Raw genomic sequence first — 14,137 nt, 5'->3', positions numbered from 1 at the left:
CACCAATTCGATCGACGCTAAATTACCTAGTAGTTGTTACAGCGTCGTTAAATAACCAACTAAAAACACACTGCAATCTCAAAACAAGGAGGAACTTCCCTTTCTTACACATATAAGCTTGAGAGATTAGGGAAAGAGAGATGCTGCTAATCTTGTAAAGAAAATTACAATTACTACACTAAGACGTGCCACAAAATGAAAAGAGCGTACATGTCAGCTGCCAAAAAGCCTATTCCACTAACTCCTGAGAAAGCTTTGCTTCTTGTTACAAAAGAAATACCTTACCTCTAATTACTGCACAAAGTTTGATCAAACCTGTTAGATAGAAGAAAACTAGTTAAATTTGTCTAAATTCACCCCTATAATGGGGTAATTTCCTTTACACAAATATAATTAAAGCTTGTATACAAAACAAATATGTTATCCTTAACTACTGTACACAGTTTGATGAAAATCTGTTTCGTATGAGAAAAGCTAATAATTTTACTTAAATTCATTCCTACAATGGGGCAGTTTCTTTTACACAAGTGTAATGAGAGTTTTTATACAAAACAAGTATACTACCTATAACTACTGTTCAAAGTTTAATGAAAATCTGTTAGATAGGAGAAAAATTATTAATTTCCTCTAAATGCACCTCCTATAAGGGGTAGTTTCCCTTACTCAAATGTAACTAAAGTTTCTATACAAAACAAATCCTACTACCTGAACTACTGTACAAAGTTTCATGAAATCTGTTAAATAGGAGAAAAGTTATTAATTTTCTCTAAATGCACCCCCTAAAACGGATAGTTTCGTTTATACAAACGTAATTAGTGTTTGTATATATACTACTTATAGATACTTTACAAAGTTACATTGTAATCTGTTAAATAGGAGAAAAGTTATTATGTCCAGCTAGATTTAGGTTTCGGATCACTGTGTCGCCGATCTCGGCAGCTAAAATTCATCCTTGTGTAAGCAGAAAACGCTGTCGCCGGTCGCATGGATCGACTGCTTGACAGGGCAGCAGTCGGTCTGCCGTCGGGTAGAGCGCTCGTGTGTAAAACAACCAGCGTTTTGTATTGAAATACATTACCGACTGGATCCCCGCTACAAGCAGTCCATAACGACTGTTTTTTGCAGTCGACTTGGTGGCTAAAAGTTACTCGTGTTTAAAAGGGCTCGAAATGACTTGGATTACAAATGTATGCCACGCGCCTACTTACGTAAGTATTTGTCATGACTTATTTTATTTTTATGATTATTATCTGAGCTGTACGGTGCATTCCATATAATTTGTTAATGTACAAAACCAGGTATCTAATATGACAGGGTCTTTGAAAGCCTCTTCTAGATAAAAGGATGACCAGACGGAGCTGGCAAATGTTTCTTTTGTTGTTTTGTTCGTGAAGCGCGGTCCGAGAGATTGAAAACAAATTGTGCTGTAGGATGAAATGTTATAAATAATAATAATAATAATAATAATAATAATAATAATAATAATAATAATAATAATAATAATATAGGCCAGCCAAGTTTCGATTACCGATGGCAGGAGTCCGAATACTGAGGTCCTTACTTGTTTCCTGTTTGTAGCGATAGCAGCGACCTCACCTCCAACCGGTAATAAGTTGGTGGGCCTATAGTAATAATAATAATAATAATAATAATAATAATAATAATAATAATAATAATAATAATAATAATAATTTGAATGACGGGGAGAGCAATGGTGCATTCATATTTAGTGGTAGAGTGGAGTGGAAATTTGTTGTTTAGTCAAACTGTCCGAAGACAGGTCTGAACCTCACAAGTGATACCAAGAAGGACCACTTATGAGGCAACTAGGCCAGGAGATAATGAGGTATGGGCCTGTTCCTTTCTCTCTTCATTGCATACATCGCCGACTAGCTACATATTACACTAGTCAGACTTCACATGCATATAAACAATTGTTCTTCCTTTGACACATCGTCAAATGAGATGTACTGCCTGATAGATGTACAGTTGTAAAAAAAATGGCCGCACTTGTGAACAGCGAATATTTTCTAAGTCCACTTCGGATAACGGTGATGTTACATGATGCATACGCTTATAGAAGCAGTTTCGGAACTAAGATGTTTAAGCAGGAGTCATTCACATCTTCGTCTCGTAGAGGACCGGTAGTGTGTTCGCTGAATGATTCAAAGGTTGTGAGTTTGAGCCTTGTTCAAGGTAACATTTTATTTTTTTTATCGTTCTTTAACGATATAAATAGTATTCAAGTTATCATTGATATTCTGTTATCGTTCTTTAGTGTTATAAATAATATTCAAGTTATCATTTGTATCCTGTTACCGTTCTTTAGCGATATAAATAATATTAAAATTATCATTTTATTTTGATATCGAGCTTTAGCGATAGAAATAATATCCAAGTTATCATTTATATTCTGTTATCGTTCTTTAGCGTTATAAATAATATTTAAGTTATCAATTCATTTTATTTTTTATCGTTCGTTAGCGATATAAATAATGTTCAAGTTATCATTTGTATTCTGTTACCGTTCTTTAGCGATATAAGTAATATTTAAATTATCATTTTATTTTATTATCGTAGGTATTCTATTATGTTTTCGTGAAATTAAATAAATTTGCATGCTTAAATTTGTTAATATTCTAGCGTGAGAGACGTGGCAACATGTTCAGCTGGATTCATTCAACTGACGTACTCTGCACAGACGTAAGTTCAGCTGAATTCCAAGCTCCCTGTCCATCTGGTCTCCTGCCGAGCGGATGGCAGTTCGATAAACAACTTACAATGCCATTCACAGTTTAGGAATATCATGATATGTTATTAATTTATGGACGAAGTCGCCGTAATTCAAGTGCGGCAAGAAGGATGTACCGGCAACGTTTTCCGCAAAGAAGGTTACCTAATCGGCGAACTTTTGTAGCAGTTTCTTAACGATTATTAGAAACTAGGAGTCTCTCTTTTAAAATGTTGGTGCTTTACAAAAGTGGGAGAGATTAAAATTTTGCATTAGAAAAAAGTTCGTGTGATTTTGTGCAGTAAACCATTATTGTTTTTAAAAATGGAGCAATACTGTTAAATAAAATGTAAATTTACCATTACGTTCTATTAATGAGATTGAAAGTTTGTACTTGCTGATCGTTTTATGTAAACAACAGTTGTCCTGGTCCGCCCCTGCATTAGAACAGAGCATCTGTTTTGTATCGGTATGTCTGTACCCGCTTGAGCAGTACTGTGCACTTGTAAACTCCCTCCTCCTCATCCAGCAACGTTGTCAAACGTCTAATATTGTAAACTTTAATAATTAGTTAAATATTTTTTTATCCAATGTCTTTTCGACATTTCTGGTCTTCTCTCCTGGCCGTGGCTTAGTTGTAACCCACTTCTGAGATTGGGGCTCCTTGAAGGCGGAGTTACATTACCCCGATGATGTGATAGGATTATGATAATGTGGTGCCAGGAGAGGTCTTAAATCTAAACTTAACCTAAATTCCAGACCATGGACGAACACAGGAATAATCCCCTTAGTTAAATATTGCAATTAGAAAAAATCGTAAGGACACTTCTTCTTCCTTATGACATGAATAATAAAATAATGGCTCTTATATCCCTTAAACCATATATACAGGGTGTTTCCGAGGTGGTGTTACAAACTTTCAGGGATGATGGCGAAGGCCACATGTATCAATTTGAGATAAGGAACCATGGTCGGAAATGACTGAGTCGAAAGTTACAAGCAAAAATAATTGTGTGGAAATGAAATAATTTTATTCCTCTGTTATTAATGTTATTATATTTGATATTTGATTGGAACTTTGAGCTACTCCTGCAGAAATATTGATAAGATTTGGAACAATAGCAAAGGAAATGGCATGGAAGCATGCTACCTTACTATGAGTGCAAAACGTTTCGCATTCCTCCTGGGATGTTTACGTTTCGACGATGCAAGGACAAGGAATGAACATAAAGAAATTGATAAATTGGCTCCAGTTAGGGAAGTTTTTGAAATTGTTGTCAACAATTTTCAAAGATCTTGTTATGCAAGTGGCTATTTGACTAAGACGAACAACTCCTTGCATTTCGTGGGAACTGTCAATTCCGGCTATACATTCCCAGCAAGCCCTCGAAATACGGGACCCTACAACAACAGCAACTCTGCTGAGGATGTTGTACTAAGAATAGTGAAACCAATTGCTGGTATCGTAGTAATGTGACAGCCGATATCTGGTTTACCATGGCATGAAAACTGTATGCTTAAAGGAAACTGACTTACATAGGGACTCTGCGTGAAAACAAACGAGAAATCCCAAGTGAATTTTTGCCCAGCAAAGAAAAGACAGAAAATTATTCTGTGAGGGTTTTAGAAGGAAATGATTCTCGTATCCTCACAGGGGCCGTGCCCCACCAATATTTCGTTCCCCAGAAATTTTATTTTCGCATTTAAAATTCGTAAATTTTGTTCAGGACAGTGTATTGAATTCATAATTGTTTCAGTAAATTTAATAATATGACGCAATATGTGTCCAGTAAAACGTCAAAGATTGTATGACACTAAATATTGTGAGCTTGGGGCCGCGTCAAAGGGCCCCACAACTTGAATCACTTTAGCGCTCAACTACCATGGTGCGACGTATGCAATGTTCGCTATCGACGGAGATTCACGAAGTGTTACGAAGTTACCGTCACGAGTATACTGCTTCTCGTTGAGGCCCGACGAGCCTGGCCCGCCTGCCGGACGGAAGCGACAGTCGCAGTTATTTGTTGTGCTGTGAGTAGCAGTGCCACTGAACAGTGTTAATTCTAGAAGTGTCCGTGTGAACTTTGAATAGTGCATGCAAGCGAAGTGTGAAAACGTGAATAAAGTGGATTACCTATTAAAACATTGTTTTCTTCGTTAAAATTACAAGATAAACTTGAAGTTAAACGACTAGGCACACATCAACCTATTGACTTCAGTTTTACACAGGCGAATGGTAGAACTTTCTGCAACTCGAGGTTTACAAATAAGTCCTGGCTAACTGTAAGTGACTAAAAACAAAGTTTATTTTGTTTCTATTGCCTATTACTTGATTCACACGGGGATAGTTTACAGGAATCAAGCGGTTAAAGCCTCTAAATTTGACACCATATTTGTGATCATACGGAGACACTAAACTTGAAACCATGTTCCACACGTTAAAAACGCGCGCTGAATGTTGTATGCTTGGAGGCGTCCCACTTCTACATTAATGTTATGGACACCTTGTTCTTCAAGTTTCGTAACAAGTTTTTGAAATAATTCCCTCTTGTTTAATTTTAATTGTTATTATTATTGAGTCCCGCGCTGTGGCGTCGCGGTCTAAGGCATCCTGCCTAGGGCTCGCGTTACGGAATGCGCGCTGGTTCGAGTCCTAATGGGGGAAGAAATTTTCTCATGAAATTTCTGCCAGTATATGGGACCGGTGCCCACCCAGCATCGTGATGCACTTGGGGAGCTGCGATAGGTAGCGAAATCCGGTTGCGAATGCCAGCTATAACGGCTGGGAGGATCATCGTGCTAACCACACGATACCTCCATTCTGTTTGGATGATCGTCCACCTCTACTTCGGCATGTGGGCGTGAGGCCAGCAGCCGGCTGATCGGTCTAGGCCTTCACGGGCTGTAGCACCACGGATTATTATTATTATTAACTTATTATTATTATTATTATTATTATTATTATTATTATTATTATCATTATTATTATTGAAGTATTTCTCGTGCTGTATATTATATTCCGCGAAAGTTCATACATCTCATGTAATTCTAAAAATGTTACAATAAGGTGTGTAATACTGTGTATATAATATATTTTTTTTATTTATTTATTATGACTTATGAAAAAGTACACAGGCTAGATGCCCATCAAAGCACCTTCTTCATATAAATAGCCTACATGAACAATTTAACTTATTATTGATAATAATTCCCGTGAGCAGCAGTTATAAAATATGTATATGCAACTCATTAGCAATATAAATAAAAGAAATGAAAAAAATGAAAGATATGTAGCTTATAATTATTAAGTATTGGCAAAAAAAAAATATGAATTGATAATAAATTGTAGGGCCAAAACAAGGGAAAAGTTGTATTATTTTCGATCTAGAGATATTAAATACCAAATTTATTCTATATATATTTGGAGGGATATAAGCTGGAATTAGTTTGAGTATTTCAGCGGAATCAGTATTATTTTTGTTCATAATTTTCTGAGAAATATAATCGAGTAAGTCGTTCTTCTGTCATTGAACGTATGAAAACCAAAAATTCATCTCAGTAATCTAAGTGGTTAGGATCTGGATTGGACAAGGTATTTTGAATATCTTATAATATAGGAACCAAAGGAATTTATTCTGTCAACTCGATAAAATGAACGTTGTTTTTGCAACGAGGATTCCAAATTATTGTAGCACATTCCACTTGCTTCTAACCTAAAAACAGGTGGTTGCTTGAATAATTTCGAATTACAAATCCAAGTGATTTGTAAGCAGAATTAGTAATTGTTAAAATGTGGGGTATGAAAGTTAAATTAATCTCAAATTCGATACATAAATTAATTAGCTATTAATTTAAACAATCACACACTATCCACAATATCTGCTTGCAAGTTGCTACTTGCTACAAGTTAGTATTCACACGAGGAAAGTGGTGGAGTCAAGTTGATCACGTGATGGGAAAGTGGACACAAAAGTGACGAGTCGTCAACTCAAATTATGCTTGACTGCAAAGTCACAACTTGACTGTCCCGACCATATCACACTGGGAAAGTCGAAGGGAAGTCGAGTTGCTTCAAGCACTTGACTGCTGTAAACTATCCCCGTGTGAATTGGCCTTATTGTTTGATGGCGAGGGACTGTGGACATCGACAGTTTGCAAAGATCTAAAACAAGAACAAAGTGCAATACATTTAGAAAATGCTTGTAAGTTTAAACTATTTGGGACAGTAAATATCGCAGCACAAAATTGATTCCGCGGTCAAATTTTCAATCCAGAAACACAACGAACAGGTCACAAAAAACAGACATACACTAGCAAGAGTAATAATTGATTCTTTAGTATTTTGCGGAATTCACGAATTATAACTGAGGTTTCAGAACGAAAATCAGGGCTCTGCAAATCGGGGAAATTTGTTAGACTTGTTATCTTTACTTGCCAGTTTTGATAATGTATTGGATGAACACTTAAACAGTACTTCTGTTTTTAAATATACTTTACACATTATACAAAACGAATTATTAGACAGTATGTATGATATATACATCGAAGATCTAACACAGAACATTAATTCTACAGATTTTGTTGTTGTGCAGGCTGACAAAAAAACAGACATAACCTGCAAAAGCCAATTTGTTACTATTTTGAAATACTTAAAAGGTTGTAAACCTGTGGAAAGGTTTCTTTCTTTCAAAGAGGTAAACAGTCGCACGGCTCACGATCTGAGCGAGGTTCTAAAACAAAGTCTATAACCTTCCAATTTAGAAAATAAACTCATAGCTCAAGCATATGATGGTGCTGCAGTAATGAGTGGTAAGTTTAGTTGTATTGTGCTGAACTAATTTTTAAGCAGAAACAATGAACTAAAATTAAATAAAAATATTGATGCATTATTTAACGTATACCGTAAAATTTGTCAAATACGAGTGTCTGCTCTTTAACTTTTTGTTAAATTTTTCACTGATTGTATACTTTGTGACCTGGTAGAGTGTAAGAGAAGGCCCTATGACCTTAACTCTGCCAGTATAAATAACGAATTGTTATTATTATTATTATTATTATTATTATTATTATTATTATTATTATTATTATCTGGCCCCACCAACAAAAATGATCGCGAGCCGCTACTGCGTGTCCTACTGTCCGAAACGAAACTAGTCTCTCTTATTGATATCCACATTGCATAGTGATGATGCGATTGCTGAGAAAACTGGTGATAAGAAAAAGCCTGAAATTGTAACATTTTACAGTAAAACGAAAATAGGCGTGGACATACTAGACCACTACGTATGTAGTACTGCGTGTCTAGGTATATTAGAAGTGGCGTATGGTTATATTATACGATTTATTGAATATATCAGCCACCAATGCACTATATGTGTACGAAACAAACAACAACAAAGGGGAAATAAGAAGATTGGATTTTTCTTTTTGGAAAAGGTTGCGTGGAAACTAGTCAAATCGCAAATGGAGAGAAGGGCTTCCATCCCACAAGTTCCGATAGAAATAAGATGTGGTGCCTTTTGTTGGACATGGTGAACAAGGGCATCCTCTACTACTGAGAGACGCAGTACCTTGGGTCGTTGCTACGAGAGTGGGAGAAGCCACAGTAAATCAACAAGAAAGTGGTGCCATAAATGTCAGAAATGGGTTTACAAAGATCATTTGAAGAAAATATGCTCAAGTTGTTTCAACAATAATTAGTGGTTTTGTGTGAGACAACAACAAAATAGAAACTACATGTTACAAAATCCTCAAAAGAAGGATGTGAAAATAGAACTGAAATTCTTAAAAAAAAACTCATTATTATTGCATTGTTAGAAAGTGATTTTATGTTGTCAATAATATCTATTTGTTACAATCGTGTAAACTTCGAACTTATAAATTTTTTTCTTATAGTGAGGATATACAGAACAGTAAAAATTAACAATTTATAGTCGTATCCATAATTGTTGAAAGTGTGATATTAGTGTTTACATAACTTTGGTACTTAATTGTGATTATAAATAAATAATTCAACCATTTTCTCTTAGTTAAATGCCAATATTATTAATTAAATTTCTATTTTAAAAATGGATTACAGTATAATCTACACGTCTTATTACGTAACATACATGTTCGCGCTACTTAGCGTTAAAAATGGCGCTTGTTCTGCTTGTATAATAAAGTGCTTTACTATGCTCCATATATACCTACTCTGTTGCGAGCTGCTAGGAGGCCTTAGGTAACCAAACGCAGGATTCTAGTTATAAGTTAAAATAAATGAATCTGAAAAAAAAAATGATAACACCACAAATTATGGGTGGGCTCGGGTCCCACGGGCCCGTCAGTTGGCGCCACCGCTCACTATCAATGTTTGAGGCAGAAATGCACAACGATCGAAGACATATAGATATCTATTATTAGAGAAAAATTCGTTCTGGCACCGGGAATCGAACCCATGACCTCTCACTGTCAGCTTTGTGCACTGAGCTCTCTTTCCATCTGAGCTATGCCAAGACCCGATTCACGCTCCCGGCCGAACTCTCCTTCTTTATATCATCAATGGCTAGATGTAAACGTCTCAGTTTCAATTCCTCGTCACTGCTTTTCATGTTATTGTGTTTGAAGATAGTATAATGTAATAATATAAAAAGAAAAAACTAACACCAGTATTATACAACTGTATTGTTCCAAACTTAATATTAAATTTATGTTATTTATGTCGCTAAAGAACGATAACAGAATATAAATGGTAACTTGAATATTATTTATATCGCTAACAACAACAGAATATAAATAACTTCAATATTATTTATACTGGATCACTAAAGAACGATAACAATATAAATGATAAATATCGGTTTGTTTAATTAAAATAAGATATTATATAATATATAATTAATTATTTAAATAAAATAACCTATTTTACAAAGAAAAATTGTTATTTATATTACAATAATTCTCATATAAAATCTGAGTATTTATATCGCGAAAGAACAATAACAGAATATAAATAACTTGAATATTATTTATATCGCTAAATAACGATAACAGAATATAAATTATAACTTGAATATTATTTATATCGCTAAAGAACGATAACAATATAAATGATAACTTGAATATCATTTATATCGCTAAACAACGATAACAGATTACAAATGATGACTTGAATATTATTTGTATCACGAAAGAACGATAGCAGTATATAAATAACTTAAATATTATTTATATTGATAAAGAACGATAACAGAATATAAATGTTAACTTGAATATTATTTGTAACGCTAAAGAACTATAACAGAATACAAAATATAATTTGAATATTATTAATATCACTAAAGAACGATTAAAAAAATAAAATGGAAACTTCAACAAGGCCCGAACTCACACTCTTCGAATCATTAAGCGAGCACTCTACCGCTGGTCTATGTGACGCAGATATGGAATAATTCCATAGTTCCGGGACTGCTTCTACAAGGACATGCATCGTGTAACATCGCCGTGACCCGAAATGGACTTCGAAAATTTTCGCTGTTCACGAGTGCGACCACTTTTTTTTCTTCTTTTTGACAACTGCACATCTCATTCATTTGTTTTCGCATCTTTTGTTTTCTATCTTCGCCTGGCAACCTGCATTGTTGTTATTGTCAGTTGATTGTAGGATGAAAACAGAGTTTATTTTATGTAATTTCCTACATTTAATCAATACGGATGATTTCTGTTCTCTCTTGAAGGGTATACACCATTTTCAAATAATTTAATTACTATTACATGAAATGCTCAATAGTATTTGTAGCTTTATTCTCTTCAGCTCTAATGAACAATAACAACAATCCAGGTTGCTACGCGACGACAGAAAACAAAAGATACGAAAACGAATGAGATATATAAACAACTGAATACTCTGTCAAATTTAAATATCACAAGATAGCGGTGCCATTTGAAATTTCAAAATGTGGGAGGCTAGGGTAAGGGGGTGAAAACTAATATGCAATTAAGACTGGTTTCAAACTTCCCCCTCAATATCTAAATTGATGTGTTTTTTGTTTAATTAAATCCTATTTAAGTTATATAGTTATTTAGACTGGGGGGTTTTGAAATAAATGCTCTGTGTGTCTAAAATGCAGGTAGTAGGCCATTGATGATATAAAGGAGAGTTCGGCAGGCACCGTGAATCGGGTCTCGGCACAGCTCAGATGGAAAGAGCGCTCAATGCCCAAAGCTGACAAAGCTGACAGTCCTGGTCCTGGTTCGATTCCCGGTGTCGGAACGAATTTTTCTCCAATAATAGATATCTATGACTACGTATAGTCATTGATAATTCAATGAAGTCGGCGAGATCCTCATATATGAATAATATGAATATGAAGTATAATATACTCGAAGATATGTTGAAACGAAACTGTTTGTGATCCTCGTCTGATTCAGAATCTGCAAATTAGAACAAATATGCAAAGACGTTGTAGGATCGTAATTTATAGGTGACTCAAAGCTTCAGAAAGCAGCCAAATTAATTTTTTTGTTTTATTTGAAATGATAATCTGATTGTTTTCGCGAATATTTCGTGAAAAAAAAAAAAAAAGAAATATATTTCAAGTAGCCTACTGATTTCGTGACCGAAACTTTTTGTTGAAACAAATTAGATTTCGCGACATTTCGCGGTTAAGTGTTATTTTCTAGATTACCTTCGTGAGATTTGCATTTTTTGTGAATACTGTTAAGTTTTCAAACATTTCGCACATTTCGTTAATTAAAAAAAAAATCACATGCTGCTACCAAATGATGATAGAGAGATACAGACAAAATACCGAGTACTGAAATGGTAAACCCATTAACAGCTAGCCTTAAATGCCTACAAATTAATGTACACCATAAAAAAGTGGCTACAACCAACTTAGCTAACATGATACGGGAGTCGAACATAGATATTGCATTTATACAGGAACCGTATACAATTAACAACAAGGTGGCAGGAATTCCAAAAACGTACGGAATATATAGTAACGTAAGCGAAAGAAAGAGAGCAGCAATAATCGCAAACAACAAAGAAATGGATGTAATATTAATCAATCAACTATCTGATGAGGACTGCGTCGTTGTAGAAATAAGATCCCAGCAGGATAAGATTTATGCAGCAAGCGGTTACTGTGATATAACTAAAGATATCGGAATAGATATCCGCAAGATTGAAAACATAATTAACCATGCACAAGAGGTAGGAACTATAATATGCGTTGATAGCAACTCAAGAAACACTTTGTTGCATGATACTGTAACGAACAGACGTAGGGAGATACTGGAAGATTTTCTGTTGACAAGTAATTTATATGTAATGAATGAAAACGTGGCTGTCCCCACATTTGAGACAATAAGAGGGAAAAGTCGTATTGATTTAACCATATGTAACAGTTTAATCCTAGGATACTTTGAGGACTGGAGATGTGGGGAAGAAGAAAGCTGTTGCGACCACAACAATATCACATTCAAAATAAATATCAAGAAAGGTTATTACTGCGGAGAGAGAGAACTTCACAGGGTACAGATTCAACACCAAGACTGGAGATATGACGAAGTTCGATGACAGGCTAAAAGCAAATGTTGTAAACAAATTTCAATGCAAAGAAATAGAAAATGAAGACATAGAAAAAGAATTGTTGGAAAAGTTAAAAAATGCTGAACTAGTAGAACTGGAAACAATAATACATGACTACCAGTCTTGTATAGTAGCAGCATGTAATGAAGCTTTTAAGAAATGCAGTCGAGGAAACTTTAGAAGAGGCAGAACAGTCCCTTGGTGGACACAGGAGCTAACGATACTCAGAAAGAAGGTTAACGCACTGAGAAGAAGATTCCAAAGAACTATGAATAATGAAGATCTGAGGATGGAAAGAAAAGGCAAATACTTAGACGGGAAGAGAATATACGAAATGAAACTACACTACGAAAAACTCTCCTCGTGAAAGAAGTACTGCACTCTAACTGAAGGGTCCAATCCATGGAACGCCATATACAAAATAGCCGCAGGGAAACTGAGAAGCCCAACTAGCCTAACTACACTCCTGAAGCCAGATGGAACATTCACTGCTGATACTGCGAGTACAATAAACCTCATGATTCAACAATTCACTCCAGATGACGACCCACTGACCGATAATCAACACCAGAGGGAAATTCGAGAGTTGATGAATGAGGAAATAAATACAGGAGATGACAGAAAATTCACACATGAAGAAATAATTCGAGTATTGAAGAAGTATGATCCTAAAAAAGCACCGGGAGAAGATGGCCTGACAAGCGAGATTCTTTTCCGGACATTCAGACATTTTCCTAAATGTACAACAAATGTATAACGAGTGTCTAAGTAAAGGACTTTTTCCAAGAATATGGAAAACTTCCGTAATCATTCCTATTGCCAAACCTGGGAAAGAAGACAGTAAAGACGCTTCAAAATTTAGACCTATCAGCTTACTGAATATAGGAGGAAAGGTCCTAGAAAAGCTACTGATTGATAGGATACTCCACCACATCAATACCAAAAAGAAGTTCGACACAAACCAATATGGATTTACTCCCCAGAAGAGCACGATAGATGCAGCGATGGCTGTTAAAGAGACCATAGAAGAAAATACCCTAATAAACTTCACTATTGTAGTAAGTTTAGATGTCAAAGGTGCGTTCGACGCAGCGTGGTGGCCCGGCATTATGGCTAACTTAAGGGAGCTACAATGCCCTAGGAATCTTTATCGCTTGTCACGAAACTACTTCTCTCAAAGGAAAGCAAGTTTAAGGATCAACACCTATAAAATAGAGAAAGAGCTGAGCAAAGGATGCCCACAAGGTTCTTGCTGCGGTCCAGGTTTTTGGAATGTATTATATAATTCGTTATTAAACCTGAAATTCACGGATAAAACCAAAGTAATTGCATTTGCAGATGACTTAGTCATCCTTACAAAAGGAAAAAGTATAGCAGAAGCTGAAAACTTTGCTAATCAAGACCTAAAGAAAATAGAAAATTGGGCAAAAACCTACAAAATACACTTCAACAGCGAAAAATCCAAGGTCATATTGGTAACAAGAAGAAGAATTGGAAATAATGGAAAAGTTAGAATCTACATGAACCATCAACCACTAGAACAGGTTAAAACCATGAAATATTTAGGAATATTTCTGGATAGTAGACTGACCTTTGATCGACATATAGAATATGTCTCGCAAAAGTGCACAGGCCTAATCCACCAACTTGCAAAATCTGCAAGACTCCAGTGGGGACTAGGACACGAAGCCCTCAAAACTCTCTATCGAGGTGCCATCATTCCTGTGTTAGTGTACGGAGCACCCGTCTGGGAGAAGGCACTAACAAAAGGAAATAACATCAAGAAATATCAAAGGGTCCAAAGACTGATCAACATAAAAATGGCGAAAGCA

The 14,137-nt window shown here is 35.4% G+C and overlaps 1 protein-coding gene across 1 annotated transcript in view; it reads left to right on the top strand.

The window, feature by feature from the left end:
- Nucleotides 1-1,015: 1,015 nt before the first annotated feature.
- LOC138696405 (fatty acid synthase-like) overlaps nt 1,016-14,137 on the top strand; it is a 260,583-nt gene continuing 247,461 nt past the window's right edge. The window contains exon 1 of the mRNA XM_069821328.1: nt 1,016-1,208. The gene's annotated coding sequence lies outside the window, so the exon portion shown is untranslated. The remainder of the gene's footprint in view (nt 1,209-14,137) is intronic.

Source organism: Periplaneta americana, chromosome 3, assembly GCF_040183065.1.
Source record: "Periplaneta americana isolate PAMFEO1 chromosome 3, P.americana_PAMFEO1_priV1, whole genome shotgun sequence".
Taxonomy (NCBI): Eukaryota; Metazoa; Arthropoda; class Insecta; order Blattodea; family Blattidae; genus Periplaneta; species Periplaneta americana.
The sequence above is the reverse complement of the archived record's forward strand: the minus strand, read 5'-3'. Positions and strand labels throughout refer to the sequence as shown.